At 33.9% G+C, this 25953-nt stretch overlaps 1 protein-coding gene across 1 annotated transcript in view; it reads right to left on the bottom strand.

Moving 5' to 3' along the window:
- LOC126866941 (vesicular acetylcholine transporter) overlaps positions 1-25953 on the bottom strand; it is a 201593-nt gene that overhangs the window by 121961 nt on the left and 53679 nt on the right. The window contains exon 3 of the mRNA XM_050620975.1: positions 21296-21387. The gene's annotated coding sequence lies outside the window, so the exon portion shown is untranslated. The remainder of the gene's footprint in view (positions 1-21295; positions 21388-25953) is intronic.

Here is a 25953-nt window from a genome sequence, read left to right as displayed (position 1 = left end):
AAAATACTTTTGACTTAAAACAAACCGTTGTTCAAATATTTTTAAAAAAGTTGACTAAAAGTGAATTTTCATGTCTCAAAAATATTCAGGCGCTTTAGGAATTGATGTTGAGAAAGCTGAAATGGCAATTGTTTTGGAGTTTAATATTTTGTACGGTGTCCTTTTTGTTCAATAACATGTTTTAATAAATTTAATACGTCGAAGGTTATTCTTTTATTAGTAATCGACGCAGTATTTTATTCCTTTATTAAACAAATTTATTATTTTTCCTTAGTGTTTGTTGTTGTTTTCTACTAATTCTACAGTCCAGTTTATTCCATAGTAATAGTGAAATTTGTATAAAAAACTCGTTACCTTAGTTTGAGAACATAAACGTTATGCATCTGTTAATATTTTTTTATGCGCTATATTGCAAGTTCAATTTACCAAATGTCCAGCTGGATAAATTGTAAAGTACAAATTAAATAATAAAGAAAAAAATATTGCGAGTTGTCAATACTCGTTAAGCAAATTGTTTTAAATATGAAAAAACAGCACGACAATGAATGTCTGCACTGAGACAACGTCATTATTATTATAATCAGTCGATCTGGGTTATCTGCAGATGCTTATTCGTCTATTAGGTCAGTAGGCTGTGTTCTTTTAAGCCTACGCGGCATATATTGATCGTATATGTTATTGACTAACATATTGATTAACACGAGTTTCTATTCATTCTTTGTAACTGCTGGTTGCTTTAATTATTTCTTTCCTTATTGTAATGACATTCAAATCTTTCCTCATTTCTTCGTTTCTAACGAATCGTACGGCGCAAACGATTGGGCGTCAGACAATAGACTGTTGGACCTCAAGTTGTTGCTTTTCGCCGTCACTCCCCCATTGTGGCGTACAGTTTCGCCTCGAAATAAGCAACACGCTCGAGACAGGCCAGTAGCTTATCACATCGCGGATGTTTATCCATTTTTGGGAACCTTAAGGTTTCAAAAATCAACAGAGCGCATATAATATGCAAAAATATATATTAATTTTTTATTTATTTATTTAATTATCAAGTAATTATTATTTATTTGTTAACTTCAAATTTACTATTTTTATTATTTTTTATTTATTTATTTCTTATTTTAATTTTTATCTAGATTCCGTTTCCTTAATTATATTCATAAAAATATACAAATGCATAAACATCCTCAAGCTACTAATTACGCGAAAAAAGAAGTCGAAAATATAGAATAAAAATTTTTAGTTTGAGGCTTTGTTTTCGAGAAAATCAACTTTGAATTTTCGCTCGGCACGCGTGCACTTTATCGCGTCTCGTTATAACGGATCTCACTATAGATTTTTAAAAAAATTAAAAAAAAATAAAAAAAGAATTTTCATTCTATATTTTCGACTTCTTTTTTCGCGTAGAATCGCCCCCTTTCCGCTTGTACTACCAGTTACTAACCACCCCGTATATTCTATTCTCTTTCGACTGAACGATGTCACCGTTCGTTCGACCACAAAATTTATGGCTTTCTATTCGTTTCTGGATCTCTCAGTCTGTCGACAACTCCAAATAAATAAGAGTTACTTATTTGAATTTAGAAACTAGTTGCTTATTTGGATCCAAAAACTAGTTGCTTACTCCGACTCAGGAACCAATTGCTTGTTTTGACTCAGAAACCAGTTATTTATTTCACATCAGAAACCAGTTGCTTATTTGGACCAGAAACCGGTTAGTTATTTCGAGGAAAACCTTGACCATATGGCTAGATTAACTTTATTATAATTTTATAGATCTGCAATTTATTTCTCACATCGAGCATTTGCTCTTTCGTTGATCAGCCACGCCACGTATCTCTTTTTCAACCAAATCTGTTTTGGATTTTTACGATAATGTGCCTCTTTCATGTCAATTTGAAGTTCAAATGCAATCCCAAATAATACTAACATGTATCAACTTTTATATTATTATTATTATATTATTATTTATTATATTCATTATTACTATTCGTCGTTATTACTATGGAGAATCGCGATGCCATGAAATCTTACGCTAAACAGATAGTCCCGAGGAACCGGGTCTCGCGTTCACATCCTGTGCACCGTATAATGTTCTGTTGCTTTGATGATAGGACTACAGAAGAACATATCCGGCCTCTATCGAACGGAAACATAAATTTCTGTACGATTTAACTATAGCACGGGAAAAGTAATTTGGCCAGCAATTAAGAGAGAATGGCGAGAGCGGAGTCGAAGCTAGTACGGAAGGTATAGAAAGCTGCTAAATAATATACACATAGCCTTATCCTTCCCTTCAATTATCCCTGCGTACGTTTTTATGCTGCAGCATGACGGTCGGCTCTCGTCATTAGCAACCCGATATCGGATCGGTTGCGAGGGAACCTTTCGCCTTTGATATAGTTTATTTGGATCGTTTAAAGAGGGACAACACAAAATTTCGTTGTTGCTTATCGATTTTGCTCGCTAACGTCTGTGAAAAGCCACCGAATTAATTCTGATGCACTGGCCTCCGTCGTTAAAGGTCCTGTCTCGCATTTTTTCCATTTAATTCAATGTCTTGAATGAAACGTGTATTTTAGGAGCGTCATAATACGAAATAATCGAAAATCTTGGTGCGAAAACCGACCCGAGCAAGTGCAGATTTTAAAAGTCGTGGGAAATTGGATAAAACTGAATCAAATACGACTTGTTTAAGCAATCACGCTAATATTTCGGATGTAAAAAGACATTAATGTGACGAATGATAAGAAAATGATATCTATTACGTTTTTGAAAAATGTCCCTGGGAAATCTTCCTTGATATTTGGACTTGCCCGATTCATGTACCAAAATACTGGAAATTTGAAATGAAATATTTCGTTTATTCGCATCTTTATTTTTGCTTCACCTTTTTTCGTGTTCCATAATCAGTTTCCCAGATAAAACACTGACAACTGATTGGCACGTATTTACTACCAGGTGATTGATATAATTCTTGTCAGCTCGAAGAAATTTCGAATCGATAAAAAGAAAGACAGGCAATTAATAGAAAAGATTTACTAAACGTTCGAAACACATTGGCTGATAGATTGACGCTACATTAACACCATCGTTGACGCTGCATTTGAGAATAAAAGCCAGGTGTAAGTTCTGGGCATGACCGATTCTTCTTTCCAAAGATCACATGGATAAGTCCAGGAATTGTTATGAACGCATTGGACTTCTCTCATTCTTGTACCGATCAATCGGCGATGTATAAAAATATATAAAACTTCAACAAGTACAATCTTTGTAAAAGATGGACTTGCCCGATTTTTGTACCAACATCTTCCATTCTATTCAATTCAATTGAATCCTGTGTGAACATTAAAATTGTCAAGAGGGATTTGAAGGGCTACAATTAGAGAATGACAAAAGTAGTAATTTAGCCATTAGTTTCTAAAGCCTACTATCTTATTCGTCCGAGAACGTTATATCGGGATTCTGTAGTGGCGTGCGAATAAAGAGCAGAAATATATTTCGTGGCATTCGATGCTCATCGACAAATGGACAGTCCTCGTTCGTGTAAAGGAAGCACACGGTCGCGTGTACGCATGTTATGTTTGCGTACGTCCTCCAGGGTAACTTCAGAAGTTTACCCTTAATCACGAAATGGACTTGGATTGGAAATGGCAAACTCTCCAGCCCACGCCGCTCAAACTTTAGTTAGTGACACTCGATGCGCTTTGAAGTTGAACGAGCTTTGCTAGTGCTCCCTCTTTCCATCCATGATCGTGCTTATTAGCGAAAATGCCTCGACCTGTTCGACCGATTCTTCCGGTATCGAACAGCTTTCAGATAAAATCAGCCTTTTCACTGACGTAGGACGATTTGAATAATTAGAATCGTTTAATTAAACTAATGTGAGAGTGGCTATATATGTAGATGGGATATTCACTGTTCCTCTTTGTTACATCTATTTGCTGTATCGATTTCTGAATGAAAGAAATTTCTTTGTGCGAGTCTTATTTTTGCCGAAGTTTCGTATTATTCGAGGTGTTTTCAGCTTTAGCGTAATTTCATTTTTTCCAAAATTTTAACACGAGCGGTACGAAAGTGTTAACAGCCAGATATTGTGAAAGCAGGTAATCAAATTTTCAACCGATAAGATAATTAATTAAATGTCAATACGCGTACAACATTATACTATCAAAAGTTCTATGAATTTATAAAAGTTTATACGATTTATGAACACTGCGTTAGCTTCATACTCAACGATGTATTTACTGTAGAGATGTTTCTATTTCAACCAAGATATCTTTTACTTCTCACACCTAGATATGTAATTATATTTGTAACACGATTTTAACATTTTACACTTCTCATCGCTAACTGCAAATCTCTTGCGTGCAAGTGATCGGATCTTTCTCAAATTAGAGAATTTACTTTCAATTACACGCAGATATTCAGCATTCAGGAATGGCTATTATATAGTGCTGTGAATGATTATAGATTCAAAGACGTTTCCTGTATTATTTCTTCGATATTTCCAAGAAACCACTGGTCATGCTTGAATACGTTAAGTGAAATTGTTTTTGTAAAGAGAAAATTGAACGCTGTAGGATATCAGATGTTCCATGGCGAATTATTGCCTTTCATAACCTAAATGGAAGGAAAAAAGATAATTTTTCAACGAAACAATGCTCTTCTTGATAAAGCAGTCAGTACAAAAAAGTGGTTTCAAGATTTCTGAATAGAATTGTTTCCGTATCCAGCATTGAATCGTAAGCTGATTCCGCTCGAGAAACTGTGAAGGAGCTTTTTAGCAAAAAAAATTTACGATCAGGAGAAGCCACTTATAGAAAATACCTATAATAAAAAAAAAAATACCAATTTAAAGGAAGAATAAAATCCGCGTGGGCGAATATTCAAAACGAAACTTTAAATAAGTTTAGGGGATAGCGTACGTAAGAAATTAATAAGAATAATCAAAAATAAAGAAAAATCCATTAAATACTGAATGAAAAGGTAACAAAATTTTATTTACATCGAGTTTATATTCTTGCAGAGCCACAAACACAGTTTTAAGAGGAAATTTCATTTCTTGGAAACTTTGAAAGAAGAAAATCTTAGTTTGTATTTTTGTATTATATTCTAATGTGAAATTATATAAACGGTTTTGTCGATTTCCGGTTTTGATAATACAAAAAATGTAAAAACGAGTCTATGTTTTTGACTTATTCACGGCATTGTATAATAACTAGTCAAAGACAGGCTAATTTTAACACACCTAGCGTGGAAATTTCGCCGCTGACGATTATGATTCGCGTGTTAGATTCGGAAGTAGCTGGAATTCTTCCTACTGTCGTAGTCGGTTAGTTTCGTGTCTGATTTCTCGAAGGCTTCCTTGCAATGCAACCCACGCAACCAGAAAAACCAAGAAATCGTGCTCCGTACCATGTTTCCAAAGTTATTATCTGATTCGACATAAATTTCGTATCGCCTGATCGTGTAGCAATTTATGACACAGTTACCCAAGCTTCAATAAAAGTAATTTTCTTAATGTTGCTCAAATTAAGGAATCACAATGGATTGTTTAGCGAAGCTTTGGTTCAATTAATGGCGAAAAGAAATGTCACGGGACATGATATTGGAATTGAAAAGTATTAGGTTGCTCCAAGAGCTTCTTTTGTTTTAAAAGGAAATAATAGATGCACAACATTTTTTGTTTTATATTATTTTATTAAATTATGTATGATCCATTTTGTTCTATTGGAACATCATCTTGTTCTATTTTTAATAAAGGAGACGAAGAGTTTTAAAGCTACGTGAAATTGACGACATCTTTCCTGACAGGCTAGAAAAATTTACCGAATATCCAACGGGACAAATTGTAAAGCACAAATTAAATAAAAAAGAAGAAGAAGTAAAAGAAAAAAAAATCTTTCCTGACAGAAAAAACATCGCATAAAAATAAATGACGTCCTGGGGTATCAAATATTATACTCCGTGCAAATATGGGAAAAGATAATTGGAACTGTAAATAAATTAAATTGAATTTCTCTGTATTTCTTTTTAATAATTGTCAATATTTTTTACATTTTGCTTTAACGCAAAAAAGTAGTTTATGATACATCACAAAATGTAATGAACCTATATGCAGTAAGCTATAAACTTAACGTATAGGTGTAAAGTTTTATGTGAATTTGCTACAAATTCGTTGTTTGATATTTATTTTTATGTTATAGCGCAGTATTACATGTAGCTTCTTGCAGAAAATATTTTCTACCCTTATCTTTTTCATGCTCCTGTTCTTTGAAATTGCACATTATGCATTTCAAATTATAATACTTTTATAATACTACTTTTTATAATACCTTTTCGCATTATAGGATTTATACGTTATTAAGAAGTATCGTAAAATACTGCACACGCGGTAATTTTAAAAAGTTTCTGACCAAACAGTAACTTCTTCTTTTTTTTATTTATTTAATTTTTACTTTACGATTTGTCCAGCTGGACATTCGGTAAATTTTTCTAGCTTTAAAACAGTAACTTGGAAATGTCTTTCTTAATATCATTATCCATTTAAGACTTTAATAACATTCGTCTTAGAAGGAACTTGGTAAAATTTGAAATATATGCTGCAACTGCTAAAACTTGACAAAAGTAAATTTATATGCTGCACTCGTACGATGCATTAATTTCAAGAATCTTTTATCTCAACGGCATAATGTAGTCCCGACTGCAGCAGAAACTTTTAACAGTCGCTATATCACGATGTAGAGATATTAAAATCTGTAGCGAACATTGTTTATTCATTATTTATTAATAACGCATATATATGCATTAATTGTTGAGGTTTTATCTCGAAATAGAGAGAGGAAATTTTTTTATTATTTAATTTGTACTTTACAATTTGTCCAGTTGGACATTTGGTAAATTTTTCTAACTTGATTGTTAAATAACATATGGATGTCTACCCCCAGCGAGATACTATCTTCGAGTTTGACTATTTTATTTCTTTAGTGAGGTCAGTGGCTGTTTTCTTTTGTCTTCTTTTTATGAGAGTTTTGCTCGCTTCAGCAGCCAGTTGGTTTGCATGTGTTACCGTTCTTCCCTTGTATTATTTTATTATTTATTTATTATTGTTTAGTCCGCGCCTTTCGGCTTTGGACGAACTTTCGGTTTTACATCTCTTACATCTAATTCTCTTCTTATATGTCTACCTCCCCTCTTTTCCACTCTATTCTACTGCACTATCTGGCTTATTCTACCTTTAAAAACTAAGCATTAGGAACTATAAATTATCAACTAATTACTAAAAACTATTGTACCTTTGATCTTTAGCCTCCTTGTTGTGCCTCCTTCTTGTCGTTTGTCCTTCTCTTCTCTATTATTGCTTTCAGTTCTGCTAAACCTTCTTCAGTCTCTTTCAGCGTTTTTCCTATGTCTTTTTATCCTCCCGTTATTTCACATTCTTCTATTACATGTTTTAGATCTTCTTCTTTCCTTCTGCATAGTCTGCATCTTATTTCCTCCTCTTCTTTCCAGTATTCCCTTGCTTTGGTCTCGTTTCCGCATCTGAATCTTGCCAGTATTCTTCTGTCCTTCCATTTCATCCTCCCTTCCAAGTACTTTGGTAATTTCTCTTTAGCTATGTTTCTGTAGTGTATATTATACTTGGACTCCCTTATCCTTTTCCCCTTCTCTTCTGTTTCTCTCTTTCTTCTTTCTTCTATAATTTGATCTGCTGTCATCCTTTCTTGCTCCTCTCTTGTTTCTACCTGCGTCCCTCCTTTTCTCACCTCTTCTAGTCCCTTCTTTCTCTTTCTTGCTCTTTTCCCTTCCTGGCCATTCCCCCATTCTCTCTCTCTTTCCTTTATGCACTCCTTTACTAATTCCTTTTTTGATTTAAGGCCTTTCTCTTCGTACCTCGCTGCTCTTTTTAATGCTTTTTCTTTCATTTCTATTAATTTGCATTCCTCTACCAGTATATAATTTGGTGCCGTTCTTCCCTTGTATTTTTCTGCGTACCTGCAGATTTCTTCTTTAACCGTTGGTATTTTTAAGTCTTTGCGTATGTCCTTGTTTATGACATATCATGGGGCATTGACTATTGTTCTCAGTATCTTCGATTGTAGCGACTCTAGTTTATTTATGTGGCTCATTGCTGCTGTCGCCCATAGTGGTATTTCGTACGTCCAAATTGGTTTTATTCTCGTTTTGTAAATTTTTAGTTTATTTTTATCCTGAGTTTAGAGTTTCCACTAATTAGCCAGTACATCTGTCTTCTTCTTATTCGTATTTTGTTTATAATTGATTTAGTATGTTGTTTCCATATAAGTTGTCTAAGTGAAGTCATATAGGAAAAAGTTGTGCAAAATACCGATTTCTACAGTATATCCAAAAATCGTCGAAATCGGAGAGTAGTCAGTCTTTCTACAGTTCCATCCGAAGAAGGACAAAGACACAATAAGACGGATGTATAGCGTTTCCCAAAATACTTTCAACGAGAATTATACAACTCTGAGAAGCAATGGATTAACCTTTGCACTCGAGAGGCTATTTTCCGTCACCACGGCGTTTCGTATGGCAATTCGAGAAGACAATGAGAGGCGACAATCCCTATTTATGCTAGATTTCGACCTCTCCAATTGATGAGAGCGCAATATTGCTGCGTAAATAGGTTCCTTAGCTCTTTATATTGTTTGTTATGAAGTGTAAAGTGTTATACTGTAAGATTGAGATGAAATATTTATGCTCAAATTCTTCCGAAACTATGGTTCTGGCAACGTCTGCGACGTTAATTTAGATTCGACGATCGTGGCAGAAGTATTATAGTTTCGTAAATTTAGAAGCTCTAAAAAAATGGATTTGGAAACTTGTTTAATTAATTCATATATACTGTAAAAAAGCAAAGGAACGAAAGACCACTTAACCACCTGCGATTTATAAAAACTTTAGTAGACCAGTTGAGAGGAGGTATTCGACAGCCGCAAGATCGAGCTTCACGTCGACTGCTAATTGTGATGAAATTCGGTTAAATGAGAAGCTCCATGTAATTTTAACAGGAAGAAAACAAAATTGTAAGGTGTGTTTTTACCGAAACAAAGCAGAAGAAGGACACGACACAACTTATAATTGCGATACTTGTCCCGACAAGCAAAGGGATGCATCTTGGCAGATGTTTTATAAATCATCGTAAAAAAAATACAAAAAAAATATTAAAAGATGTTATGTTGAAAGATGTAAATGCATATATATTATTAAAATAAAATGTTTTTTAAGTTAATTTTTATATAAAATCATTTTATATTACCTACAAGACAATTGCAAAATCACCTCGAGTACCAAAAAGGCCGTCGAGTGCAAAGGGTTAAGATTGAAATTTAAAGAAATTCATATAGACGAGGATATCGCTTTTAACAAATTAAAAGTTGATAAAAATTGATAGCAATTAACGAAGAAATGATATTTAGATTTTCCACCGCTCACGATTGCTGACGAGAAACCGTCTTCACGAAAAACCGAGTCATTGAGAATAATGATATATACAGTCCACGTCATAATAGAGTGGGTAGTGCGTAGCAGATGGCACGTGACTCACGCGTTAACCACTCCCGTGATATACTCCGTGAGCCACCCCGTCGCGGCAGCGATTCGTAAATAAATTAGCCTCTATCGGATCTCGAGATAACGCGTTATTTATGGTCAGCTCGTGACGGTGCACCCTTAGGAAAAAGTGGCGGGCCGCAGGTAAAGCTGATCGCTCGGCTCGCTTAATCTTAATGCAATAGAAGGGATCGACTCGGGCCGCTTCGTGAATCGGGGTGCGTTCAGGTAGAATAAGTGGACTTTGCGGTTCGCCGTTTAACAACGATCATTTTTCCATCCACCGCATTGTCGGACGCCGTCAATTTTATGTTTCCTTCTAATTTCGAATCACGGTAATTAAGTAACCCATTGAGAATCGAGTACACAATTATTTGCACCTTTTACTATTACAAGGCTACTCAGGTATATGTATCATTGAAAAGTAAGTGAAGAAGACAAATGATAGGAGATGAAATTGAAAAGTTTTGATTTTTTGTTAGAAAATGTTCTACATAGCGATGAGTTTCAATGCAATTTTTATTTCTAAATAGTTATTAATAATGTTAGAAAATATTAACACAACGTGGCCTTTGTAGAAAGAATATAAGTGTCAGTGTACGTTAGTTAATTGTTTTTAGATTTTTGTCTATGTCATCTACCTAAATGAATTGATCATTGATTTCCTTTTACAGCTAAGAGGTGGCATATACAGGCTTTTCTGCAGATACACTTCTTTTTCATCAATTTGGACTACTTTAAACGCATAAGCAGTTTTCTTTTCCTCTTGAAAAACTTGTCTCGTCGCACTTAGGTAATTTTTCACAAGCACCCTTCAATTAATATTCCACAAAAAAAAAGAAATATTAACTTTACAGATATATTTATCATAAGGAGGTAACATAAATAATCGAAGGTAACAAAAATAAATTCCAAACTGAAATGAAAATGCAAAAAAAAAAAAAAAATAACGTAATTCTCTAAGCTAAAGAGATCTCCTTTCGTCTGATATTTATCTTTCTATAATTCCATCTTTATACTCGTCTTCACGCGTATTTTAATTCTTCAGTATTCAATTCAATTTTCTTCATTTTGCCACGTCCAGGCGTTTCAAGCGAGAAATGCCAAAAGTCATAAACTGTAATTCCACGTAAAAAATTACTTTTCCTACTAATGATGATCGACATATCTCGTGCACCTGGAATGCACACGTTCCAAGAAAAGGGGAGATATATTCGCGAAAATGTCACATCCGATATTGCTTTTAAATTGGGTTTTCGGTCGTGTTTTATGGCGGTTGAAACAACTCGACGACGTTCTTTCAGTTTAAGTTTTCTTCGGAGAATAGAACTCGGAATAGATGATTGTCCATTTCAACGAATACGAGGTAAAATGGTAAAAAGAGGGATAGAATACATATAGAATGGTCGGATAATAGAGGTAGAAATAGAGTAGAATACGTGAGCGTAGGGGTCTTTGTTATCGATCAGCAAGCCAGGTGCACCACGCCCACTTATCAATTAACAACATTTCAAACGACCACGTCGAAACTTTTGGCAAAACAGAAGTCGCAGTTATTTCTCTTCGATGTGCTATACGGTATGATCGAACGAGAGTTTTGTGCTTTTAAGAGCCATAAAGAAGTTTTAATAATATAGTCGAACCTCTGTGAGTCGAACCTCAAGGGAAGAGCTAAAATCTTTGAGTTATAGAGGTTTCGACTCAGCGAAATTTCCGAGTAAAGGAAGTTTAACGAACAAAAATTTAACGCACAGAAACTTTGTACAAAGGCACAATCGAAGATCTGGGTGTAAAAATTGAGCAGACCCAGTTTTTAGAAAAATTGTATTTATTAAAGTTTTATGTATTTTTATACGTTGCCGATTGATTGAAGACGTACGTAAATAAAACATTTTTTTATTATTATTTAATTTGTTCTTTACAATTTGTCCAGCTGGATATTTAAATTTTTATATCAAATTTTTCTAAAAATAAAACATGTATATACGCGACCGTGTGCTTCTATTTATCGATGAACATCGAATGCCACGAAATATGAGCTGTTTATTTTGAAAGTGGTAAAGTATTTTCTTACTGCTTCGGGAAAATTAAAGGTTAGCATATTAGTCAATTTACAGATATAAATTAATTATGTCAAGTTTGGCAATATTTCTATTAATTTATTAATATGTAATTTGATTATATAAACGTCTTTCAGGCGAATTTAACTAAAACAATATACAGTGACGAGCAAAAGTGTAAACACACTATGCTGATTTTATGTAAAAGGCGATAATACGACTAATTTTTCAAGTGATCTTAGGATGCTTAGGATCCGTCTTGTTGAAATACTACTTCACGTTCATTATATCCAATAGAATTAACTACAAAAGGTAAATTACTTTGTAGAATGGTCAAATAATGCTCTTTTCGCATTATACCTTCGAACTAAGGGACCAACACCTCTGTGAGTAAAGCAACCCCAACACATAATTGAGCCACCTCCAAACTTCATAGTTTGCTTTATACCACCTGGTTGATCATTATTCTCCGATGAAGTACAATAGCAGGACCTTCCGTCGGATTCGAATCTGTTAATTTTTGTTTCGTCACTCCATATAACCCTTTTCCAATCTTCGGTCGTCCATTCTTTGTAGGTGTCAACAAATTGTTTTCGTAATTTAATATTTTTGTTTGAAAGTTACTTTCTTTTACTTTCTTTCTGGTTTACTTTCTTTTTCCTTCGCTCGTAAACCAATTTTCTTTAAAGAGCGACGAATAGTCCACTCGCTAGCACTTATTTCGATTTTCTGAGCAGCAATTTTTGGTGCTTTGTAACTATCCAACCGAATACAGTGTGCAATTTCACGTGCTGCTCTATCCGAAATAAGTTGCGGTCTATCGTTCCGTGAAGAAATTGGTGCACTAACATACTTTTTCCTTATTCTTGCAACTATTGTATGACAGACACCACATTTCTCTGCAATTTCCCGCAACGACAAACCTTTATCACACAAACAAATAATACCGTTCTTTTTATCTTCACTAAGTGGCTTCATCTTGGATTAAGCATATCAAACTGAAAAGTAGTCTAACAATGGTGTGGAACAGTTGACTGCGAAACAGTGGGCAATCAGTGCTTATTGACAGTTTCGTTTCCCTGACATTTACATGCTATCATAAACGTTTCTGACGAAACGTGCAAAACTAAACATTGTTTCAAAACACAATTATTATAAAATATTCTGTACATTATTAATGTTAATGAAAATGAACTACTACATTTCGTTAATCAGACGTAGCTTGTAGTTTCTGTTACCTAATCTTTACCGATCACTTGAAAAATTAGTCGTAGTATCGCCTTTTACATAAAATCAGCGGAGTGTGTTTACACTTTTGCTCGTCACTGTATATTTACGAGCTGTAAATGGACTTGCACCATTTTCATAATTAGTCGATTGTAAAAATCATTTAATTTCAATTATGAAAAATTAAATATCACTCAAAATGTATTTTGTATTAATCCAATTTTGTTTATGAATAAGAACAAGAAATAAAATAGAAGTAGTATTTTTTATTTTGAACGTTAATTATATTTATAAATTGTTAAACTTAACATCAGATATTGATATTATTTATTTTTTCTCTTTATGTGGCAGTGTTTTGAAATATTCATGATGCACAGGAGATATATAAGGTAATAACTGGCATAACTTATATTTTTCATATGTAATAGGTTTTGCATTGTTATATAAAGACACCAAGGCGATTTTTTCAAATTTTTGCGGTCTTTCTCGACATGTAGGTGATAAATCTAACGTCTTAAATTCTGTGTCCTTCATCGATATTTTATATAAAATAGTATACGGTCCATTTTTGCAAAACCTCATCCAATATATTTTCAGCCAGTTTACCTTTTCTTCGTTACTATTTTCTCTTGCCCACTTTTGAATTGCGTTTTGTAAATTTTTTGCTGAAACGAAATTCGCTCGTTCCATTTCGTGTAAAGCAAATTTTTTATTTTGTCGACAATGTTTTATAACATCATAATAATCCTGTGGTGTGTATAAGAAATAGACGCATATGTCTACGGAAATTGGACTTACACCACTTTCATAATCAATCGCTACGCAATGTCTTTCATTGGCCAATTTTAAATTGAACAAAGCATTGGCATTTTTCAAGATATTAAATATTAACCAGCTATAAATAAAAAGTTTACACTAAATTAATCACAAATTATGTCATCTCATTTTTTTACCAAAATGGATTTACACCACTATTAAAATAAACGCTCCATATATTTCTGCTCTTTATTCGCCCGCCACTACAGAATCCCGATATAACGTTCTCGGATGAATAAGATAGTAGGCTTTAGAAACTAATGGTTAAATTACTACTTTTGTCATTCTCTAATTTTAGCCCTTCAAATCCCTCTTGACAATTTTGATGTCCACACAGGATTCAATTGAATTGAGCAGAATGGAAGATGTTGGTACAAAAATCGGGCAAGTCCATCTTTTACAAAGATTGTACTTGTTGAAGTTTTATATATTTTTATACATCGCCGATTGATCGGTACAAGAATCAGAGAAGTCCAATGCGTTCATAACAATTCCTAGACTTATCCATGTGATCTTTGGAAAGAAGAATCGGTCATGCCCAGAACTTACACCCGGCTTTTATTCTCAAATGCAGCGTCAACGATGGTGTTAATGTAGCGTCAATCTATCAGCCAATGTGTTTCGAACGTTTAGTAAATCTTTTCTATTAATTGCCTGTCTTTCTTTTTATCGATTCGAAATTTCTTCGAACTGACAAGAATTATATCAATCACCTGGTAGTAAATACGTGCCAATCAGTTGTCAGTGTTTTATCTGGGAAACTGATTATGGAACACGAAAAAAGGTGAAGCAAAAATAAAGATGCGAATAAACGAAATATTTCATTTCAAATTTCCAGTATTTTGGTACATGAATCGGGCAAGTCCAAATATCAAGGAAGATTTCCCAGGGACATTTTTCAAAAACGTAATAGATATCATTTTCTTATCATTCGTCACATTAATGTCTTTTTACATCCGAAATATTAGTGTGATTGCTTAAACAAGTCGTATTTGATTCAGTTTTAAAATCTGCACTTGTTCGAGTCGGTTTTTACATCAAGATTACATTCACCCTTTCATAAAGTGTTGGCAATTTAAGCTTTCTCTTAGAGCTCATTTTATTCGACGTATATAAATGCGAAAGTTAAAGACGCGGGAGACTATGGCAATTACGCGTTCGGCCGATGAAGAACAATTACCTTGTATGGATATGGATGGAATTGAAGGCCAAAGAAGCAGGATATCGCTTGTCTTGTTTTTCGAGACAATGCTAACGATTGGAAGAAAGAAGACAACATCGAACGATTGGTTCCTCGCATCTTGAGACACACGGCATAATTACAGGCACACTTCAAGTTGCAGAGGCAGCGACCAGAGAAGTTCGATTTACGGAGGTAAACTTCGACCTGTAGAGCTCTGATTATTCTATTGAGTTGGTAACTGAGTAATTACAACCTAATGACAAAATCCGCAATCAAATAGATTGCCAACCCAATAAATTAGAGGATATAGAGGTAAAATACGCATCTGGGTACGTGGCAAATAATTCGAGTTAACTCCTTGCTATACTTTTACGAGTCTGAGTCGTGATGAGAATTTTGAGCCAAACTTGAATATCACGAGTCAGGCTCGTGGTCTAATTTCATGTCAAACATGAATATCACGAGTCTCACTCGTAGTCTTAATTTCGAGCCAAGTATAAATGTATGGGATGGTGTCCTTTTTCTAAACACGAGTGCAACTATCTACGCACTCAGTCACACGATCCGATGTTTCAAGTTCCGGCACTCTGTCTCCGTTACTTCGGCTCTTTTCCTGACCATTCAGGCGCAACGTTTGGGCCCGGGTTCTTTCGAGTTAAATGGTATGGCAAGGGGTTAAAGTGAGTTTTATTTCAACTTCTAAGGATCACAATTGTAATCTCATAGTCTTCAGAGGTTGGAGTTATCGAAGCTCGAAGAACTATTGTCGTTTGTCCAACGAAACGATAGAGTGGACATAAAGAAAACGTGATTGCTGCGGCTGCTGCTATTGGGTTGATAACTAGCGATACTCGATTATGAGAGTTTACGTTGATAAGTTCGCTAATTTCGTTAGTATGTACAAAATTGTAGCTATTTAATATTGATCAATTGCAGCTGCGAATAGAATTGATTTATTATATTGTGAAACCAACAATATTCTCTCATGGAAACTGGAAGCACCCAATATGCGAGAATGACGTCAATGCCGCGGCATGATTAATTAAAATGTACTTTACGGAGCCGAGTTTCGAGCTTCGATCTATCTCCTCAACTATATTAGGGATAATAATAATTTTTCATTATGCGGAACATCATTTTTGTGGACTTTTATCGCAGTTAAAATTCCAACGAGAAAAAAAAATGCTCAGGAATGGAAATGCGAGAAGTAGTAAATATAGAGTTTCATTTCCATTATACGTACTTTTCTCTTCTTTAAGAACCTGAATTCGTGCAATGGAATCTCCGATTTCATAAATGCAAAATTTGAGAAAAACATTTCTCTTTATGCAGCTATTTCAGATTACTAAATACCTTTACAGACGTGCAGTGTGGAACTCAGGAATAGCATTATACTACAAACTCAATAAAATATCTGGGTTCATACTTGGACAATAAATTAACTGACTTAGAAACAATACATTAAACAAAAAATAGAACGTATCAAATTAGTTAAGGAGCAATTAGACTCGCTTATCTCAATAAAATCGAAACTTAGCAGAAATAACAAAATTTTGATATACAAATGTGTAATCGATTTAGATATATAGAATTCAGCTGTGAGGAATGGCAGTCAAGCCACAGATTCAAAATATTGAAAGTCAATGAGCTAAGATCCTCCCTGCAATCATGAACGCGCACTGGAATATTAGAAATCACGATATTTGCAAAGCATTGCACATCCACACTGTATCCTAGAAGAAATCAAATGACTTTCTAACAAACACAAAAGCAAAGTCAAATTTCACGTAAATTCCTCAGTGGCAAATTGCGGCATTTTACTAACTATTACATTGCAGTTAAACTACAATGGCAAACTGTTACTGACATTGTTACACTAGTCTTACTGCATTCAAAAGACTGAAACGAAAACACTCTTTAGACTTAATATAATTTCTTTCTTAACATAATTTTCCACTCATCATACAAACAACAATACTGCTGTAAATAATATTATTCATGTGACTTTTAGAGTGCTTGTTGCTTGAAGTAGCAGAAGCCACAGGTACTCTTTGCCCTAACTATTTATAACTATTTATGAACTATACTAACTTTAATAATTATACTAACTACTTATAAACATTTATAAGTATTTGTAAATTTTATGATACGGATACAAGTAAATATGAAATTGGAAAAAAAATTAAAGATTATAATTTATATAAGGTTTTTCATCTGAGAGTTACAAATGAAATGGAACATTTATATTAGAACCTCTAACTTCATTGTAATTCAACTTGTATCAACATAGAGGAAAAAATTATAGGAAGAGATTTTTTATTTCGGATCGAATGGTAGTATTCGTAAAAACTATTAAACTTAAGAGTAGCAAGTGGTGAATCCGCTTATCCTCTGTCACGATCCCGACTATACCGAACTGCTGTATCATAATCCACTTTGTCAACTCTTATAAAACTTTTCCCATATTCACTCCACCACGGACAGTGATACATTGTCGTACTTTTCGCGAATGAGATTTTCCACAATTCATCATCCACAAAACCGTATGATAACCATAAAAACCTGACCGAGGAGAAACCTGATGCGTCGATTAAACACTAGAACTATCACACCAGTCGAATTGACTGGTTTTACAAATTTATTTTCAAATTCCTACTTCGTGTTACATTTTTTCCGCAATGATGTAACGAGTTTCGCAACGATAACTAAAAGAATAATATAATGAATTTTATTTTGCTTTTTATATCAAAATAATTTTGTATCAAGGCTACTTATACCAATATCAGTCAAAATGACTGGTACTTGTCAAAGTGTAAAAGGGTGCTGTAATCTATTTATCGAACCCCAACTAACCAGTTTCCCCGTTTTGTACAACTTCGCACACGTTTTTAAAATTTGTACTACGTATCATTCGATATGATGATATCAGTTATCAGGAAAATTCGATCGCTAGATGCTAACATTAGAAATACCACACCAGTCAAAACGACTGGTTCGACAATTTTATAAATGTGTCGACCCTCGTTTAGGTCCATGGTCGCAGATGGATTAATAATACCAAAAATGTACTATATAACGTGGAATTGCTTCTGTAAGAAAGTAATAAATCAATAAATATAAAAATATTCTATTGTTACGTATTTTTTAAAGACAGTCATTTTGACTGGTTTTGGTAGAAATAGCTTCGCGTAAACTATTTATTGGTAGTACTAATGTTAAAATTGCAATCAATTTCAAGCTAATAATAATCAAACCCAATATGAAGCGAACTATATATGTGCCACCAACAACTGCCAAGGTGAATTTTTGCTCCCAGATTATGTTACGCATTTGGCGAACTTTAAAAGTAAGCTGGTATTATTCCTGACAAAGAATTGGACGATAAATTCCAAATAATATTACTTTGCAGCTGGACGTATTGGAAAGAATTATTTCAATGAAACAATGAGAAGCCACGTATGTATCTCTTTAATGGTTGACAGAAAATCAGTTTACAGATTCGTATCAAATATTGCTTTCTCCATTAACAATTTATTTCGATGTTTAAAGGATTCCCTTAACTGCGTTCGACGTGTATACTCGTCGTGTGAAATAAAAAATTACCATTGACTATAAAAACTCAAAATTTTAGTAAAAAGTAAGATAAATAACATTTAGTGGTATGTTTCCTTTATACTTCCATTGTGTATTTTATACCAAAAAGCTTGATTATTTGATTATTGTTTTTAGTGCGTATACCGTTTATTCCTCGAATTGTTTTGTATACTCTGCTGCGTATGTAACTTTATATCACCTATATCATGAAAAGCAAATCCACTTCGAAGATATGCCGTCTGCTAAAAAAAATGGAATCAGTAAGGAGCCACGTTACCACAGTGAACTAACTGAATTTTTTAAATTTTCTCGTTTATGAATTTTATTATTTTTTGGTAATTTTTAAGTTTTTAATAACGATGCCTCTTTCAACAATGAAATTTTAATTTTCTATTGAAGTACAATGTAATCCTTCCTTGTTTTGCTTTACTTTTTTTCGTAAATTTTATTTAATTAATTGCTTGATTTTAACTACGCACGCCGTAAGGGAGTTTTGAAACTAAATTCCGTAATTAGCAGGTTAATATCAGAACATTAAATGCTTAAAGGATATAAAATATCACGTTATTGTCTATAGTTGTCTATCTTCAGAAGAGCAAAAATATATTTGAACATATTCCAATTTTTGTTAAACGAAATGATACATAATTTGTATATCTGTAATTACATACATTACACGGTGTCCTAAAATCGGCCGATTGCAAATTCTATTCTACATGCAAAAATAAATCAGAAAAAGAACAACATTATCTCGTTAAAGACTTCGTTCTCGAAAAAAATGAGTTTGGAAACTAATCACCTTTTTCACATTTCGAAATTTGCAGTTAATACGTATCATTCTTTCAAAAACGAAGCTTTAAATGAAAAAAATGTTATTCCTTATTCGATTTATTTTCGTATATGCAATCACCATCCGATCTGTTGTATCATGATTTTTGAAACATCCTATATATTGTAGAAAAATACGTCTACCTGGATCATAAAATTGTGGGTCTCACAACAAAAGTTTTTATACAATTTGTTAATTTTCATTCTATAATAAGTCAAGACACATATAAATCATTTTTTAAAATACAAATTATCATCTAAAAACATGGAAAATTTTTTGTTACGAGTCTTCGATTTATCGTAAAAGAATCTAACAAAGTGAAGTCGTTACATGCTCGACGATAATAAAATTCCTTTTAGCGACTAGTGACGTAAGGTCATATATCATCGTTAAAATTGTCAAATCTACCGTATCCTCTATCCAAAAACACACATTATCCATCAATATCAAAACGTACGTAGCTTCACACACATCACAGAATCACATATTACTCTCGCTACCATCAGTCGCGTTTAGAATATCTTTTTCAGGTAAAAGAATACTATGAAAATCCGAGAAATGTATAGACGTAGATGATATCTAAGCAGAGATTAAACCCAGCGAGATGTTGAATATGAAAACCAAGGTATGTAAACCGAGAATGCAACCTCGATGAAGGATAAGTCAATCTTAATACTTTTCCATTCAATAAACCAACAGCCAGGAAATCGAGATTATTTTATATTCCCAGTTGGTTCGAAACTTAAACTCAATTTTGTAAAATTAATTTCTGACAGAGATAGCGTAGATTAATGTAGAATAATTATTTTACTATTATCATATACACAGTGTCCTCGTGGTACAAGCGATTGGGTGGTTGGATTTTACGTGTAAAAATAAGTCGAAGATAAAGAATGACAATTTTTTCTTTGAAACTACGTTTTCGAGAGAAATGAGTTTGAAGATCCGTCAGGTACGCGTACGCTAATTGTAAGTTTCGACGTATCCGGTTTCTCTTTCTGCTCGTGCTGATGATAATTTTATTAGTAATACTTACTTTATTAGTATTTAATTTTAATTTTATTAGTAAAAGTAATACTTTTATCATTATTTATGAAACCATTTCAAACGCGGATACTGTGAAAATAAGATAACAGCAATGATAGAAAGTTAATTGTGACATTGTCCATGTATATAAATATCAACACGAGGGGAAAGAGAAGTCGGATACCTCGAAACTCATAATTAGTACACGGTCAGCCGACCGATCTTCAATCTCATTTTTCTCGAAAACGAAATCTTAAATGAAAAAATGTTATTCTTCTTTTGCGACTTATTTTTACACGTAGAATCGCCACTCGACAGCTTGTACCGTGATTTCAAAGGCACCCTGCATATATAAACTTAACGAATGTAGATTAGATAAGATCAAATAACTGCAAATGTTTCCTCTAAGGAAAAATGTACGTTGTAACTGGCAAAATACGCCGTAGTTTGACGAAGTATTATTGTAAGCAAATGTGTATTACGGTAAGTTGGTGCTGTTGGTATGAAATTTTTAATTCAGAAAGGATTGCAGAATCCTATATCGCGTGGACCTTGATCTCCCTACGATAAATATTATCCACCCTCGGTAGCGTTGGTAACGAGATCGTATCTGACGGCGTTGCGTGTCATTTGCATATTTCAGCCGGAGGCATCGAGTAGATCCTTGCTTTTGGCAATGCGAAATGCAGAAGGGTGGCAACCGCGGCTCGATTTACATTTCAGTATCGAAACGGTCCTTCTACCCCCAGGTGACTAACGTGGCTTAAGCAGAGTGGCAAGAGTAAATAACGTTTGCTCAAGTTTCACGTGTCGCTGATGTCGCTTTGTAATTTTAATAGAAAACAAGTTTTCAACGAAGAAATATTAATTATTTTTTTCTTTGTTAATTTTCTAGTCGACGAAAGAATGGGAGCAAATACTAACAATAAGACCCACCATTTTTACCAATTTTCCTAACAAAGGATAAACAATGCGAGTACTTACCCTGGTAGGACATGGCGAACTGTCCCGGGAGAGACTGCCGAGAGTCACCAATAACCGACGCGAAGCCCCCAACACTGAATCTCGCCATCCCTCTATAAAAATAAATACAGAACTCTGTTATTTATCGAAGAACAGTTTTTTAGGCTTTATGTTGCAGTTGTATTTGCTTCAACGAATTTTTTATTTTTTCATGGATAACTTGTAACTACATATATTCCGGGATATTAGGATGTTTCGAGCAATGTTATAATATATTATATAAATTATATATATGTAGCGGCACATGAACTAGAGGACAATTCGAGTCACGTTATTGTATCGCCCTGGAGTATCAACATCGATAGAATATACATAATGTAAGAATAAACCAACTCCGGGCAAAACAATGTCACCGCTACATGTAACCGTCAAACAAAGATGAATGGAAACATTTCGGTACCACCTCGACCAGTATAAATAAACGAACACGATCGTAAGGTGACCAGTTTTTCAGTTTCATTGATTTTCAGCAATCAACAGTTTTTAGCGAGTCAGTCAGCACCGAGCGTCTTAGCGAACGTTCTTTTAACGACCCGTAGCGAGCAATCTACGGTTGACTCTGTATTTATAATTATTTTAAAATATATTTGACAGTTTCAACATCGAGTAATCTCGTTATTAAACTAACACACGACCAACCGTGTGGTAACTGTGTCTTCTTACAAAGCTTCCGTATGTCGAATTTTCATTCGTTACATCGCTTTCACTTGGAAATTTCGATAAGTCGAAACTTTAGAATCTGTAGAACTCGAAGGTTTTAGCTCTTTTCTCGAGGTTGCAGTTACTGAGGTCCGACTGTACTTACGAGCGAAGACGTAAATACACACTAAAGGTAATTATTTACAAACATGATGACTCCTGATCACAGGAAATGACTCCCCCATTCATTTCGATGATCTTGAAATATGTTGTGAAGCTCGTTATTCTGAACTACTTTTCCCTAAATACATTACCGTCGCTCAGCCTTATGTACCGAGATTTTTCTTTTATTATTTATTTAATTTGTACTTTACAATTTGTTCACCTGCACATTCGGTAAATTTTGGTTTCGAGATATCCAGAAAAACTTCAATTCAATCGCCATTACACTTCACAGCTGGTGTGGGTGGTCGCTGCACGCATCTTTATATAGCCCACCTTAAACTCAACTCACTAATGCTAATGGTTTTTAGTATATAATGGAATATAATGGAACAGAAAAAGGTAAATTAATGGGTTATAATTAGGCTAGATGGCAAACTAAATAACATTCGGTCGCTAACGCTAGCAAAATTTAATTTTTATTTCATTTGATTTCGTAAGAGTATCTTAAATTCAATTAGTAATTTCCATTCATTGCTATTTATACGTATCACTAAACGTAAATTTATGTATAACGCGAAAACTAAGGCCGTGCGTGATTATTATTAGGTTGCGTGCTGGGGACATGTATACGTACATACACCGCCATGAATAATTATAAACTCAACCCTACTTTTAGAAGTTTCATAATATTCAACCAAAAACTGACGAAAATTTTCTATTTATATAACTTCATATTATGATACAAAACAAAACTAAAGATGCAATGAAGAAAAATTTTCTTCTTTCGAAATCTGGGAACAATTAAATTTCCTCTTATGGTTGTGTCTTTTGGTGTGAATAAATATAAATTCGATGTTAATTTTGTTAGTTTTTCATTCGATATTTAGTGAACTTTTCTGTATTTCTCTTTACTACTATTAATCTATTTGATATACTATCCACTAACTTATTTAAAGTTTCCTATTGAATATCCGCCCACGTGGATTGTATTTTTCTTTTAAATTGAACGATATTTTCTATAGGTGGTTTCTCCTGACCGTAAATTTTTCTTACTGAGAAGCTCCTCCACAGATTCTCGGTCGGGTTCAGATCAGGACTCAAATTTTTTATTATTATTATTATTATTTAATTTGTACTTTACAATTTATCCAGCTGGACATTCGGTCAATTTTTCTAGCTTCAAATCTTGTAACCACTATTTTGCAGTAGCTGCTGTACGAAGAAAAGTATTCTGTCGTTGAAAAATTGTCTTGTTGTCTCCTATTTCAGCTATGAAAGGTAATAATTCATCATGTAACATCTCCCGATATCCTATAACGTTTAATTTATCCTTTAGAAAAACAATTTCGCTTAACATATCGGTGGCTTCTTGAAAATATCGGAGAAATAATGCAGAAAATATTTTTGAGTCTATAATTATTCACAGCGCTGTATCTACTGGCTCTAATTAATACATACACATGTACATTTAATATGAACAGACAAACAAAATGTACTCGTAAACAACATCATGTTAGTCATAATGCAAAATTCTTATTTCGACGCTAATACAATTTTGATAATCGAATAACTGTATTTCTCGATATAATAGCAAAAATGTTTCTAGTGACATGATATGAATTATAATATATAGCAATAAATTCAATAATCATAAATTTTAATATACAGATTGTTACAAATTAGTCTCTCTTTAAATGAAAATCTTAAGAAATACGTAATATTAAAATTACATAATAATAAAAATATTTTTACGTATACCTGGAACGTATACATGTATAGAGAAAAATTATTCACAGCCATGTCCTTGACAACATATTTCAAGTTCATTGAAATCGGTGGCGAATAACTTCTCGTAAATAATTATCAAACTTTAACAAATTCTCCGATTCTTTCGCCATTAATTTTATTCACTGACAAGCAGAATATTCAAAGATTCTAAATATGATCACGACCATAAGCGACGAAATAAAATTTATAGGACAGGGGCAACGTGTATCCTATCGTATAGATATCGTTATTTATCCCAACGACCTGTTTTATCGCGTCGAATATTTACCAGCGCGTGGCATAATGCGAATAAGAAAACAGAATACAAAGCGAGAAGGGGAGCAGCGACAGGGTAAGCCGCAAGGGAGTTTCATATTGCTGGATTAAGCGTTCAACTTCCACCTTCGACTCTGCCTCTGTTTCCTTGCTCGGTGTCTTAAGCCTGAACCTGCTAAGTTATGGTCACGACTTTCATTAAACGGCTAGATGACGGATCGCTTTGTCTCGTTTAGATTACGGCCGGCGATGAAACCAGATTTAATCACGGGAGAAGATCCGATATTTGGCAGCGACCACCATCGTTACTAATCCGCGAACATTTCGTTGTAATATTCTCGAAACGTGCTCCTACGTAGCTGATGTAATTAAAGCGAGCTGTCTCTACGGTTGCGTGTGCATAAAGAGGATTTTATAACTGCCAAAGTACATACTTCGTGTTATAATAAAGATTAGTTGAGTAAATTATGTTCTATTTGCTGCTTTTAGCGCTTGCTACTTTACATTCAAGTTCCTATTATTCGAAATTGACAGGTACGCAGAAAAATACAAGGAAAGAACGGCAACACATTCACATCAGCTGGCTGCTGATGCGAGCAAAACTCTCATAGAAAGAAGACTAAAAAAAAAAAAAAAAAAATACTCCACTGACATCACTAAAAAAATAAAATAGACAAACTCGAAGATCCCGCTAGGAGTAACCGTCCACATGTTATTTAGCAATAATGTTAGAAAAATTTACCAAATGTCCAGCTGGACAAATTGTAAAGTACAAATTAAATAATAAAAAAAAAAGTTCCTATTATTTTTATATTCTCCATGTACATAATATGGAGATTTCTATAGGACAGTCTGTGTGAGAATCTTCAGAGAAATATTTTATTTTGTAGCATATTATAGATTTTATAAATTATCAAACAAAATACGAAACTCTACGAATTATATATTACATGAAATTATATTATTTTATTATTATTATATTATTGTCCACATAAATGTCAGCCGCGTAATTGTGCACCATAAACTATTTATATTTTATGTGACATGAAATCCGTAATTTCATATAAATCAATGTAAAATAAATTTAGACGCGTTAATATTTATATAGACTCAATTATAGACTATATAGTAGAGTCTATAATTCAATTATATTCAATAATTCAATTATAGAGTCTATATAGTAGTTATAGGGTAACTAAACCCTAACAAACTCTTCGATCCAATTCTTTGATTCTCTCACTAAAAAATTCACCGTTGCGTACAACGCTCAACGACCGATCACAACGATCAACGATAGAATGTTCGATAAAATTACATTTTTGTTTCTTTACGGGAAACATAATAAAACGAGGAAACAGAGATGAGAAACTCGTTTATGTAAGAAGGGAAGAGAAATCTTTTCGTTCGATAACGCGATAAAAGTGACTCTGCTGTCGCACACAATTACAGGCATAAATTCATAAACCGTAATAATAATAAAGTTACAGAGTAAAACCAGAGTAAAAGAGCGAGAGAGATACGGTTGCAACGTGGCCACCAGCCGGCCTCCGGATTAATAAATCTCAATTACGCGAGTTAATACCGAGGGCAATTCTCTCCCCTGGCCGCTGGCGTTCGCAAGGAACCGGATACGAGGGTGAAGGCATTTCTATCGGGCATTGTCGCTGGAACAATGACGATGACGATTCTGCGGAACCACCTTCGCTCGTGTAAAGTGCGATCGTAACGTCGTTGAAATTTATCGCCGTTTACTGACAGGACCCTCTCTCGTT

This window comes from Bombus huntii, chromosome 6 (genome assembly GCF_024542735.1).
Source record: "Bombus huntii isolate Logan2020A chromosome 6, iyBomHunt1.1, whole genome shotgun sequence".
Classification (NCBI taxonomy): Eukaryota; Metazoa; Arthropoda; class Insecta; order Hymenoptera; family Apidae; genus Bombus; species Bombus huntii.
This window is presented reverse-complemented; position numbering and strand designations above follow the sequence as displayed.